We start from the raw sequence: 14,372 nt of genomic DNA on the forward strand, positions 1-14,372 counted from the left end.
CATAGACATCGGTTACACGCTAATTCTGGCGTCAGTTCAGTCCATCAGTCCATTCGAGTTTTGACTGATGCCAGAATGATGGAAAATGGACACGGTTAGACGATCAGTCCAGACTGACAACAGACTGATAAAATTACGATAATAGACATCGGTTACACGCTAATTCTGGCGTCAGTTCAGTCCATCATTCCATTGTTGCATGGACGGTGACTGACGCGAGAATGACACAAAGAGGTTACACAATCAGTCTCCTGTCAGTTTTCTGTCATTCAAAACGGACTGACGAATATTTTCAAAAAAAAAAAATTTTCATCAGTCCAGACCATCAGTCCATCAGTCCGCGTGTTACACGATAATTCTCCCGTCAGTCTGACCAGACTGATGGACTGAACTGACGCCAGAATTAGCGTGTAACCGATGTCATATAAACAAAGTAAGTAAGTATAAACGTCTTAAAATCTATCTTGTTCCTTTTGGCCTTTAAAAATCCACGCCATCGGCATATAATGCTAAATAATCAAAATGTTAAATTGCAGAATAAAAATAATCGTAAACCCACGTTTCCAGGGTTCTACGAAAGTATTCCATTTTAAAATGACAACGTTAACGTTAAATTCTGCGACTCAGTACCAACGTGCCCCACCACGCATGACAACTGTAACAGCCTTTGGGAAGCCAGTTTGAATTTGGAACTTACTGCCCCAGAATACGGTAAATAATTGAATGCGTTTTCCAATAGCTGTTACGTTTTTTACGTTTAGTGAGGCAAGGTAGTGCAGCTACCTTGCCAAAATTAACCGGCCGTTAGCGAATCAATAAACAGACAAACGCTGACCCAGTGCATTGGAACTGGAGCAATCCTCTATAAATAAGCGGTTTTGTCTGCAAATTTTATACCGTGTCAGTTTTGAGTTAATAGGACATGGTAAAGCTTTTTGATCAAGATAGACGGCTTTATTTTAAATGCTATTTGGGAGCTAATTGCGATTCAATCGCTCACTTAACTCGAGCCAGTTGCATAGCAATCTAAGATAAAAGAAAATAGTGTCAGAAATCAATAATTATTAGCTGAACTCATTGAGTACTTCAAAAAATAACTGAAATTAAAGTAATAAAGAAAAATTTTGATCAATATCCTAAAACCTATTTTGTCGTTACAGACAGACCTGATGGGCGGTGTAACACATAGTTCGCAAGTCCCAATTTTTGTGTAAGAAATAGGTAACAACATAACATATTATGTTACTTTTTGTAAAATTTATGCTGAAATATTGTTTATGTGCAATCATGAAAAATTAAAATATAGCACTGTGAAAAAGTACCAATAGTTTGGATCTGTAGTTGAATGTTGTCATGAAGAATATGATAAAGAAGTGATAAGTATAGCCATCGAAACTTAGTACCCACGCATACATATTTGACCCGCTGACCCGATTGTAAACAACGAGCACCGAGCCTGGATCAAACCGAACGCAGCCACAGGGTCGTGCACCGTATTTATAAATTTGCAGAACTATGAAAGCGGCCCGCCCGCCGCATGCATTATTAAACACATCAAAGGAGAAAAATCGAAATGTGCATCGGCTAGTAAAGCGGTTTTCCACCCGATTAGCGACACACGGATGTATCAATTACGTTTGTGCAACCGCACGATGCACAACACACATCAATCTGAAACGGCGCTTCATACGTTCCTCACACTCCATTGCGTCACTGTTGGAATGTAAAGAATACCGTGTCATGCTAAACGTAGCAGTGCTTCGATTCGCCAGGTTTATCTTTGCGTTGTCAGAGGATTGTGAGTCGGCAACCTGTTTCTGAATGAGAATATTTGAATTGGTTACGCTTCCTGAGATCTTAGACGTAAAGAAAACTTGGCTGTAAAATCTTAAGGTGTTCAATTTTCTAGTTCGACTATGATTTAAAAAAAAGGTGTGTTTTATGATTAATCATAATACTGTGTCGAGTTCTGAAAATTTGTAATAAACTTATAAAACTCTAGATCTCATCTGTATTCATTGCTACGAATATAAAAGTCTCTTTAATACTGGTTTTATTGAGGTGATGCACTTGGTGACTAATTTGTAATAGTAGCTAACGTAACGACTTGACGACTTACTTTGTATTCTATGCTCGTCTTAACAGAAAAAACACAACCTTAATAACTTCATATGCGTTCGCATTAAATGATGGGCAATCATTTATCCATCCCTTATAATGTCACTATTTACTTCGGTATAATTTAAAGTGATCCTTAAACGGAACTGGAGACAGAAAAAGTAAAATAATAACAAGTTATGAAACGCAGCTCTGCTAGCCATGCGATAAGGCGGATTTTGAACCGGGAGTCGTTTCTTCAAACCCTGGCTCAAAAAATGAGTTTTTCAGGGTTTTTGTAACGTACGAAATAAGTATTAAACGTTGAAAAAATTATACAATTGCGAATAATACAACAGGTGTGATTAGATTAGATTAAATTAGATTTCTTTATTTTTAAATTGAGAAATTATCAACCAGATTTGGACTAGCAATGAGAGGAAACCTGTGTCCAGCATTGAGACGTATACCTGTAGGCTAGTGAGTTAGCGATGATGATGGGTCCATATTGGCTCATATACAATTTATTATTCGAATATTTCTAATAATACCGCTTTGTAGTCATAAGATATCATAATTTCTCCGAAAATTGTTTCTCATATATTATATTATAGTGATGTATTCTACATTATCCTATTAGTATTTATTAAAATCACTTTTGCATGTCATATTTTTACAAGCAATAAAATAACCAGAATTACAATTAAAAAAACAATTACAAATATTACACCAAAATTACATTAATTAGGTATAAAAAACATCACATAAGTACATACTACATTTTCTACAAATTACATAACACAAAAAAAACACAAGTCAAAAACAAAGCAGTCAGTAGTCAGTCAAATATCCCACCCCGCGTCATCCCAGGCGCAAAAGTGCCCAAAACGCTCGCCGCATTACCGCGCTGAATCGCGATGGACAACCTCTGCACCAGGAATGACCCGGAGCGGGGATCCAGGCCTCTATCTCGCAAACGGTTCCCAACCTCCTTAAAAAACTCTATAGCCTCTGAACACCAACAACCAGCCGTTTCGACCGCCAGAGGCACGAACAAATAGCCGTCCAATTCCGCATACTTCTCCCGTTTTCTCAGCGCCCCCACCTCAGCAGCTGCCCCTGCGGCCCTCACGGTGCGGCCAATGTGCGATGCAGCAAAAGTGCTGACGCATGTAGCGTCCCAAAGCAAGCACTTTCCTCTCTGCCAAGGCACCAGCGTCAAACCGTCAGGCCTCTTACCATCCGACCGGCTAAGGCCTGGGGGCTCAAGCATGCATGGGACAATGGGATGGGGCTCTCATATATTGTTTTAATAGTTTTTTGTACTACTACCTATATTATTCAATACGATACATATTCCGTTTTTTTTTTACTCATAATGTTGTCACTGAAAATGTATCTGTGCCCATAATGTTATTTGTAAGAATTTCTTTATTTAAACTTATTTCATACAATCATTTTTACAGAGCGAAACGTAAATTACCAATACTTTTTCACTGTCGCTGTACCAATAATTTTCAACCCGATATCTCCAAGTACTGTACGAACTGCGTACTTATACTTTATTGGTTGTTAAAAAAAATAACCTCGAAGACTAAGGCGGGAGCATTTGCTCTCGCTACGCTCGCTCACTGTGAGGGTCACAGGATCTGGGTTCTGTGAAGGCCGCAGTTCTAACCTAACCTAACCCACCTTTTTGGCAGTATTTCGGTTCTGTGAGGGTCGCAGTTCTAACCTAACCTAACCCACCTTTCTGGCAGTATTTCGGTTCTGTGAGGGTCGCAGTTCTAACCTAACCTAACCCACCATTCTGGCAGCATTTCGGTTATGTGAGGGTCGCAGTTCTAACCTAACCCACCTGTCTGGCAGCATTTCGGTTCTGTGAGGGACACAGTTCTAACCTAACCTACCTTTCTGGCAGCATTTCGGTTCTGTGAGGGTCGCAGTTCTAACCTAACCTAACCCACCTTTCTGGCAGCATTTCGGTTCTGTGAGGGTCGCAGTTCTAACCTAACCTAACCCACTTTTCTGGCAGGATTTTAACCTGACCCTACTTTTCTGTTTATTTTTGTCTTTTTTTTCTTATTTAGAATTTACTATTGCAGGTGCATGCTGCTATAAATAAAATCAAATATGTCGAAATCGATATGTCGAGTAATAATATATGCATAAATTTTAGTAATAGAGATATTTATGTAGAATGACATTTTGAATATAATAAATTCGAAGTTCCAATGAGTATTGTTTAAAATGAAAATGTATAATGATCATTAGGATGTAAAATTGTATGAGATACATTTTCGGAGTTTCAATAATCGAATTTGCATTTTTATATGAACTTTGGCGCACCCATGATGATGATTGAGCAATGGAGCAGGTGTGGAATTTTAATTACTTAATTAAATAGGTACTTTGCTCACTGGACTTATTTATTAGCTGAATTTAGTAGTTTTTAATCTGTATCTATAGCTGATGATTAAATTAAAGTGTAGATGTAAGTAATTCCATGTCCGTATTTATATAATTACTTGATATGTACTAAGCTAAAGGATAGCATTACTAACTAAATGAAAGTCAAGATTTTATTATTTGCATTTAAACATCAGCCTTTAAAAAGTTACACTATTTAAAAAGAGTAAAAGTACAGCGCGACCAGCGAGAATTTTCCGTGTAAACTGCACAATACGATACGCCAACAAAAAAGTTTCGCCAAACTTTTTCCTTTAGCGGAGTTAATGAAGCGAAAACAATTATCAGATACATAGATTAACAGCATTTTCTATGTAAATACGGTCCTTCCATCAGTTGGCTGGTTTAATATGAAAACTTCATTTTGCAAGGCGTTTCACTGCGTTCGCCGCTTGTGGGGTCGGGCGCGATGACCCGAAATAAGGCTCTAGGGGGTGGTATTGCAAGCCTCACCCCCCCCTTTACTGATGGCACTCCCCAGAACCCCCCCTCCCTTTGGGCCCGTGCGGTGTGCACCAACCTCTCATTCATTACGCAATAAAAGAGTTCGGTTAAAGTTTCACACAAGGAGATTATAAAAAGCGAATTAAAACAAAACAAGCAGAATGATATATCTAGTAACATAAATGCAAATAATTACAATGCAAAGATACACGTTACATGTAAAGTTCCATATACTCTTGTTCAAGAAAGTACCGTAAGTAATAAAAGTTCTTTCCATATATCTTTTGCATTATAATTATTTGCGTAATTAGATAATTACGAAAATTTTTGCACCAACCTTTTTAACGCCTAAGAAAGTTTTCACAGGTAAGTAAAGATATTCACTATGTGTATAACTAAATTTACTTAGATACATAAAAGTTTCTCAGTTAGGTAACGACGTATTTCGCAGGAATATGAACTGTCGCCTGCGGTATTTCCTGACCGATACGACCTTCAAGACAAGAGCGTACTCCCATCTTAAAGTTCGGCAACGCACTTACAACCCTTTTGGTGTTGCAGGTGTCCATGGGCGACGGAAGTCGGTTACGAATAGGCGATTCGTCTGCTCGTTTGCCTCTTAATTAGTTTTATGGTACCTGAATATACAGTAGGTACTCTGATCAGGTACAGTGACCAAAAGCAGTGTGGAGACACTCCTGACTTCGGGCAAACTCGGCTCCGTTCGGCTCAGCATTGCTCCGAGGGTTGACACAACTTGACGTCCCTTTACAGGCATGACCACAAATAAGCTAGTGACTTGAATTTTGACAACCCTAAATAGCCGAAAGGGATAGTGCCATAAATAATAATGGAATAGCATGATTCGTCCCTGAATTGCTGTCAAACTTCGGTTTTGTAGGAAGTGTCCTATCTGTACGGTAGTACTATTTTTATTTTGTGCCAAAAGTGCGCGATATAAAATAAGAATCATTTCAATTCCCATATAATTAAGTCGTTCATTCTCCATAAGCAAACCCCGTTATCAATGTTGCAAAAAAAATAAGGGTTGGCAAAACACGGTAGTAGGGAACTCCAACTTCGCCTATGGTGCCCAACTTCGCCCAAGTTGGCAATATGTTGTCAATAAGTTAACCGAGGACATGGTCGGATATAAGAGGTGCTGCGCTGCGATGTTTTCCCGATCCTTCTTCACCTTGGAGGACGGCCATATCTTATCTTGGCGGACGACTACTGTCTTCGGCAACTATCAAATCATGTATCAACAGGAAAGTGACCAGCGATCGACTAATTTCATGAACAAGAAAATAATGATAAGGTAAACAGAGGTATATATTTTTAACGTTGGTCGCTGACTGTTCACACTGTGAGTAGGTACCTATTTAACCTGTAACTTCCTACCTATGTCGGGGCTTAATGTATCATTTGACACGCCAATGATGAAACAAATTGAAAGCGTCCATACATCCAAAGCGCCCAGATTTTCAGATGCTATGTTACAGAATGTAGAACTGTCATATTTTCATTAATCTATTTCAAGCTTCCAAAGCACCTGAGAAGTCTTAGTACTGTCAAAGATAGTTATACCGCGCGCCGGTTTTGCCAAGTTATACCTAAAAACAAACCTGGCAGACTGGGATCGGCGACCAACACAATAGCCCGATCTAGGCATACGCATGCTTTCGCTTTGCGATCTCGCTGTCCCGAGGGCAATAATACCAAAGATATGTCCTAGTACTGTCAAAGATAGTTATACTGCGCGCCGGTATTGCCAAGTTTTACCTAACAACAATCCTGGCAGACTGGCAGCGACACATTAGCCCGATCCAGCGTACGCAGGTGTTTGCGTTGTGATCCCGCCATCCCAAGAGCATACCAGAGACACGCTAAAATAAGACTGGAAGTCTCTATACAAAGTTGCTTTTATGTGACGCGGCTGGGTGTATGGTTAGCAGTAGATGTAGCTAAGCGGATGTGTACCGTCAGCAATGTATGTAAATAAGCGGATAAAGAGTTCAAAATGACCGGCACACACTCTAATTTTTTTTTATAATGCTTTGTCGTGTTCCTTTATACCTATTTTAGAACACCTTGAACGCTCAGCAACTTCGGCTGCTGATTGTATGACTTCACATTAGCCAGGTCTAAGTTCCACATGCGGTTGCAATATCGATTATTTACTCCTAAGAAGAATTCCTACTCAGGTGGTGCTGAAAACAAGCAAGAGGTATTATTGTGATGTGAATTTTCCTGAAATTCTCCTGAATTCATATCGATGCGTTTTTTGTTGTATTATTCGGTAAGTATGCTTTTTTTCCAAGACGTAATATAAAATAAAACTACAGCCTTGTACAAAACACGTGTAGATATCTCTGAGTTTCACTTTTGTGTCAAAATTTATTTGGTGCGATGCTAATTCATTCTAATTCAAATGTATAAATATTATTACCCATTGACATAAATATGTCGTCGCCGATATGTTCCAATGAAGAGAAACTTTTTAACATTTCACGTAATTTATCAAAATTCAAAACAAAATTAAAAGACACCTGCAAATTTTCTAGTAGAATGAAGTGATGATAAGATCCCCTCTATCTCTCGTAGCGAAACAAAGCACATCTTGAACGTCTCCTAATGCAGATTTGCAAGTCAACGCACCCATGGATGCTCTAGAAAATTCCTGCAGCGTTCGAGGGGGTCTGGGGGGATGTTGATAACCTGGATCGGGAGCGAGGGCGTAGGGTCGCGGACCTTGCCGCACGACCGCGCCCAATCTGAACCCTGCAGCTCTGTCTAACTAGCTACTGATACAGGCGATGTGGAGGTGCAGACGCGATGCGGCATTTTTGTTGTACCTTACCTTCAAGCACGATTCTCACAGTTGCAAACTTTTTATGCTAGTAAAAACTTTTTTGTACTTACCTCACGCGCCTCTTCACCTTACTAGCGTAAAAAGGACACGACGAGAATTGATCCTAGAACGTTTTAGTACCTAGGTTGGCTGGCCTGAAATTGCACATGACATAGTTCGGAACAACTACAAAATATTTTGGTTAAATAATACCAGAATTATTTATAGCGTTGGTAACTAGTATGAAAGTGACCTTAGCTGACCAAAAACTTTCAATAGATTATAACGTTTTTAGAGAATGACAAGAAAAACAGTTACCTAAGTGCAGAATATTGTAAGGCTACAAATATAATGACCACCAAAAAATACTTTGGTACCCTAAATAAAGAAATCTGTCGTACCAAAAAAAATTACTGATCACCAAAAAAATAAAGCCTAAAATTACAAAAGTACCACCATTTTAATAACGACTGCACTTCAAATTGAATTCAAATACCAAATATATTGAATGATCACCAAAAATCATTAATGATCACCAAATCTTGAAGACCAAATTAATGCGATATTTTCACCTAAATAACCCTATGATTACCAAAAATTGTATACATATTACCAAATAAAGTAAAATGATACCAAAATTACTAGCCCCTCCCGCTCAATCCCCCGTACATACTTACTTACCTAACCTAACCTACTTTCTAACTAGATAAGTGGGATAGGTTAGGTTAGAACTGCGACCCTTACAGAAAGGAAATGCTAATAAAAAGTGGGTTAGGTTCGGTTTGAACTGCGACCCTTACAGAAACGAAATGCTACTAGAAAAGTGGGTTAGGTTAGGTTGGAACTGCGACCCTTACAGAAACTAAACGCTACTAGAAAAGTGGGTCAAATTAGGTTTGAACTGCGACCCTTACAAAAACGAAATGCTACTAGAAAAGTGGGTTAGGTTAGGTTAGAACTCCGACTTTTACAGAAACGAAACGCTACTAGAAAAGTGGGTTAGGTTAGAACTCCAACCCGTACAGAAACGAAATGCTACTAGAAAATTGGGTTAGGTTAGGTTTGAACTGCGACCCTTACAGAAACAAAATGCTACTAGAAAAGTGGATTAGGTTAGGTTTGAACTGCAACCCTTACAGAAAAGAAATGCTACTAGAAAAGTGGGTTAGGTTAGGTTTGAACTGCAACCCTTACAGAAACGAAATGCTACTAGAAAAGTGGGTTAGGTTAGGTTTGAACTGCGACCCTTACAGAAAAGAAATGCTACTAGAAAAGTGGGTTACGTTAGGTTTGAACTGCGACCCTTACAGAAAAGAAATGCTACTAGAAAAGTGGGTTAGGTTAGGTTTGAACTGCGCCCCTTACAGAAACGAAATGGTACTAGAAAAGTGTGTTAGGTTAGAACTGCGACTGTTACAGAAATGAAATGCTACTAGAAAAAGGTGACGAAGTGGATTAATTAATTTAATAGATTAAATATTTGCACATTTTTAATTTAAATGTGGTTACAATTTTGGTGGTCATTTACTATTTTTGGGTTTACAATGATTATTTTGGAGTCATTTGCTTTAATAGGATAGCAAGATTTAAAAATTTGGTTATAATTTTACATTAAAAAGGAGTTCTAATTCTGGTGGTCATTTACTATTTTTGGGTTCACAATGATTATTTTGGTGTCATTTTATTTAATCGGATAGCAAGATGTAAAAATTTGGTTATCATCTCACATTAAAATGGGGTTTGAAATTTGGTATTCATTTACAATTTTTGGGTTAATAATGATTAGTTTGGTGTCATTTCCTTTAATAGGATAGTAAAATGTAATAAAATTGGTAATCATTTCACATTAAAATGGTGTTATAATTTTGGTGGTCATTTATTATTTTAGGGTGGTAAAGTAGATTTTTTTGGTATTAAATTTTACTAAATCTGGTGATCAGTTAAATAGCAGCCATATTGTAATACCTACTCATTTCGTTGCATTGGATTAGTAGGATCAAACGAGTGTCATTTCTGCGAGTTTCCATCGGGGTACTAATGCAAGCTAAGTTCTACATGAATTTTTATAACGCTAAGGGCTGTTATTAAAAGTTGTGATAAGATTTAAGGCGATGCGGTGCACGACATGAAATTACTTTCGTTTCATGCTATGTCAGGAAAATCTTAAGCTCATAAATAATTGGATAAACAAGGTAAAAGAAAATACGGTTAGAACTCTAACAAGTTGAGAGAAACAAAAGATTAGAACTTAATGAAATGTACTTTGTGGGTACCGTGTATAAAATCACAGCGCCGCGGGTCTTAATTAACTAGTAGTCACTCATCCACGTTTGTGGAGAAAATAAAAATCACTTAAAGAAAAACAGACATCGGACTTCTTTTCAGCAGAGTATTCAATCAGCTTAAAAATGCTTCAGACATTCGTGCGTAGGTAGGTAGTTATGCGATGTAGTTTATTCTAAGTTCATTGGCCAGTCTGGCAGTGGAGCGATGTTCGTGCATTTAAAGTCATTGACTTGAGGGGGGCTCCAAAATTCCTGCAAGTTGGGGTGAACGGCTAGCTCCAACGTATAGTTGCGTGCTGAGGGGAACGACACCGACTTAGTCCAGTTTAGTAGGGAATACCTATAATAGGATCGATTATGGTAGGAGTTTTAACCGTATCTTTAAATTTAAGTCCAATAGAAGGCAGCCACATTTTTAAGATATAGATGTATTGCTTATAGTAGGCATGATCCACAATGTCTATAAAGCATTGACAAATACACGAATCTATTGAATCGTCCTGTACATATCACCCTCCTCAAAATACACCTTAAATTTATTCATGAAAAAAAAATTAGGAAGTTAAAAATTTGCAGCAGCCTCTAAAATTTGCCATTGTTATGTAAAAGGACCTAAATGACAGTTTGAGTTATGTTTATTTTATTAATCCACCTAGTGATGGGCAGTTCTCGGGAAATTTCGGAAACAAGAGAATATCGCGAGAAGTTTCTCGAGAAATTTCTCTCGAAAGGAAATTTCCGAGAAAGTACTTTAAATATAATAAAAATTAGATTATTTGTTTTTTGTATGTGTTTATATTAGTAATTTAAAGGTATTCGCAATACATTTTAGTTCTTCTAAAACCTTTAAAGGCAAAATTCTCTTGGTCCTCGAGAAATTTCCGAGAAATTTCTTGAAAATGTTCTCCGGAGAACTTTCTCGGGTTCATTCAGTACCGTTTAAATGGTAAATAGTTAATAAATAAAACACATTTTTGTTAAACAGGTAATTCGCAACTCGTGTCGATTTAAAACATTCCCTTCGGTCGTGTTTTAATTATTTATCACCACTCGTTACGAATTTTCTAATTTTGCACTTCGTACAACTTTTGTATCGTAATATAGGGCAAACCTTGGCTATTCGGTGATACGTAGTTATCCGGTGATAGTCAGTTTTAATGTCTTTTAGCCACGTTACCTGGTAATTATATTACCTGAAACCATATTACACCACATTAGTCACATCCATGGTATCTCTTAAACATTGTTTTAAGCAATAAAATTACCGGGCAACTCGGCTAAAAGACAATAAAGGATGACTCACGCTAGACCGGGCCGTGCCCGGACCGGGGCGGGCCGGAGCGAGCCGACACAGGGGCTGTCAGGAGCGCCACCGTGACCGGGCCGTTCCGTGACCGGGGCGTCAGGGCCACCCGACACTAGTTTATTACATTAACACTAGTGCTGTCCGAGCAATGTCCGAGCCTCTAGTGTTTGTAGAAACTCGAGTCCTTTGAGCCTGAATTTGAAGAACAGCTCGTTTTTACAAGACTGCGCTTAAAAAACTTCTCCCGAGTCGAGTCCTTTGTAGTCTTTTTTAAAAGCAACTCAATAGAACTCAAGCCTCCAAATAAAGACTCCGTGAACAATTTTATAGGTTTTTCCTGTATAACAGTAAATAAATTAAGGGTTAGTGTATGATTTATGTCTGTATCTAATCTACAAGTTATACATAAAGACAATGCATTTCGAAATTTTTAGTGAAAAATACGAGAGTCCTCTGAAAAGTACTCAAGTCTCTACAAGAGACTTGGGTCTCTCTCTAGTTGAAAAGAACTCGAGTTTTAATTATAAGAGTGAAAAACTGAGTAGTCTTCAAGCAGAGGACTGAAAGGACTCGAGTCCTACCCAACACTAGCCGAGCCGACCGGGACGTCCGAGCTGACTGTTCATGACAAATGTCATAATAACTGTCAATCAGATTGAAAAAAATGGTTCGATCGGAAGTAAGCGGATATGGAAGGAAATAATAAAATCAAAATATTGGCGCTGGCTGCCTTAATGACTAATGAAGAGGCTACTGCATACTCTAGGTAATGGGGCGTACATCCACTTTGGTCGACACGTTCGGAAAAATGAGAATACACAACATGATGTAAAGAGCTTTATTTACATATGACCCAAGACTTTTTCGAAGCCGTTCACGACAGAATTAAACAACGTTTGGTAAAACAAAAACAAGATTTCAGAAACCAATATCCAGCAGTCACCGTCTGGTTCTCTGCTTAAGGTAAGATAGGCATGTACTTACCTACAAATAAATATGTATAATCATGTGCCGAAGCATATTAAGCTATTAAGAGGAAAGGGAATGACCGGTTCTCCATACAAACATATTTCCCGTTTTCCTCACTGGATATTGATATTATTATGTCCGTCTGTCTGTCTGTCCATATGTCACAGCTATTTTACTCAAAAAGTATAAGATAACGAATTTGGAAAGTAGGTATATTTTGTAAGCCACTACTTAGTTTAGAAGTTCAAATATATAATCATTTAATATTTTTTTAGGCACTCTGTACCAGTGACTATATTCTAAAACTAAAAGTGCGGGGGCGCCGAGGACGCAAGTAACACTCTGGAGTTCGCTTTCAACGCCCTCATACAAAAAAGCCGTGCAGATGAAGATAACAATATAATACTTTAAATATGTAAATTCCAGATTTCCTGTGACTTATAAGTATGAATGCAGCCGTTTCCATTTCACTACACCTTATAAAACAAAGTCCCCCGCCGCGTCTGTCTGCTCGTGTGTATGTATGTTCGCGATAAATTCAAAAACAACTTACTGAACGGATTGTCATGCGGTTTTAACCTATCAATAAAGTGATTCTTGAGGAAAGTTTCGGTGTATAATTTTTCTTTGACAAATACAGCATTTGCATTAACTATAGATAGATGGGGTGTTCCATGAGAACGTCGCTTTCGAAATGCTTAAATTTTGTCTTGTGTCTTGTATGACAACTTCCTGAATCAACTGCGTAAAGCTCGAGAAAATACTGCCAATAGGCTAGGCTAGAAGATAAGTTTTTTGTAAAGAATCAAATATCTATATTGGACCCATGAACCCATGACATTGAAGCAAAACACGATTAAGTTGGAGCAGTTTTGTTTGCATGTATCGCATTTATAAAAGAGCAGCTTTCGAGTAGGAGGATCATGTTTTTAAAATAGGTATTTGTAAGTATAGGTATATAGGTACATTAGGTACGTAGGTTTGTCTGTAGGTAAGTATAATTTTTTGTTCTAGAAATAATAGTAGTATAACCTTAATAGTGATGTCTTTCACGTATGCAAGTAGTACGTACCTACTTGCATACTACGTGAGAAATAAGAAGAGGAGTAAAATAAATTTAAAATATTACTATACATACACAGTATGTCCGAAGAAAGAGCGCTATGATATAACCAAAAGTTATTTTTTAGGGTTCCGTACCTCAAAAGGAAAACACGGAACCCTTAAAGGATCCGTCCGTCTGTCCGTCCGTCTGTCTGTCCGTCTGCCCGTCTGTCCGTCCGTCCGTCTGTCCGTCAATCCGTCAGCCCGTCCGTCCGTCCGTCCGTCTGTCGAGACCCTTTATCTCGGGAACGAGTGGAGGTATCGAGTTGAAATTTAAACCTTTTATATACTTAGGTCTACGATCCTTTGAAGATAAATCAAATTGTAATATTATGTACTTATGTATGTACCTACAGCATTTCCAAAAAACAGCGCTATGTAAAGTAGTATTTAGTTTTTTTAATAGGAGGCAAACGAGCATAGCCCTTGGAACAGAGGTCATATCATAAGATTGGTAAGACCCACATATTTCTTTGTCCGTCTTTCTACCTCTGTGAATGATCATCCCGCAAGAATTTATTCCTATAGTACCAGTGTCTATTTTCATGTCTCATTCCTTAGTAATTGCTGCTTAGTAAATTCCTGTTTGATAGAATAAAAACTTAAGTTGTTAGGTATTAGGGTGTTAATAATTTCGTCTAGATTGTAAGTTTTGTAAAATGCAAGGCTAACATTACACACGACTAATGATGATGATGACCAACAAATCAAGCATTTACATTAAAGAAAGTGAGTGACATTTGATGAAGACCAGACGGAACACCTTAACGACGCGTATTTCACGTTTGGCGATATGTCGTCTTAGTTAGGTACGTTTGATCTGCAAAGTGTGTATGTATCTTCGCGA

The sequence above is a fragment of the Cydia splendana genome, chromosome 7, assembly GCF_910591565.1.
Source record: "Cydia splendana chromosome 7, ilCydSple1.2, whole genome shotgun sequence".
Lineage (NCBI taxonomy): Eukaryota > Metazoa > Arthropoda > Insecta > Lepidoptera > Tortricidae > Cydia > Cydia splendana.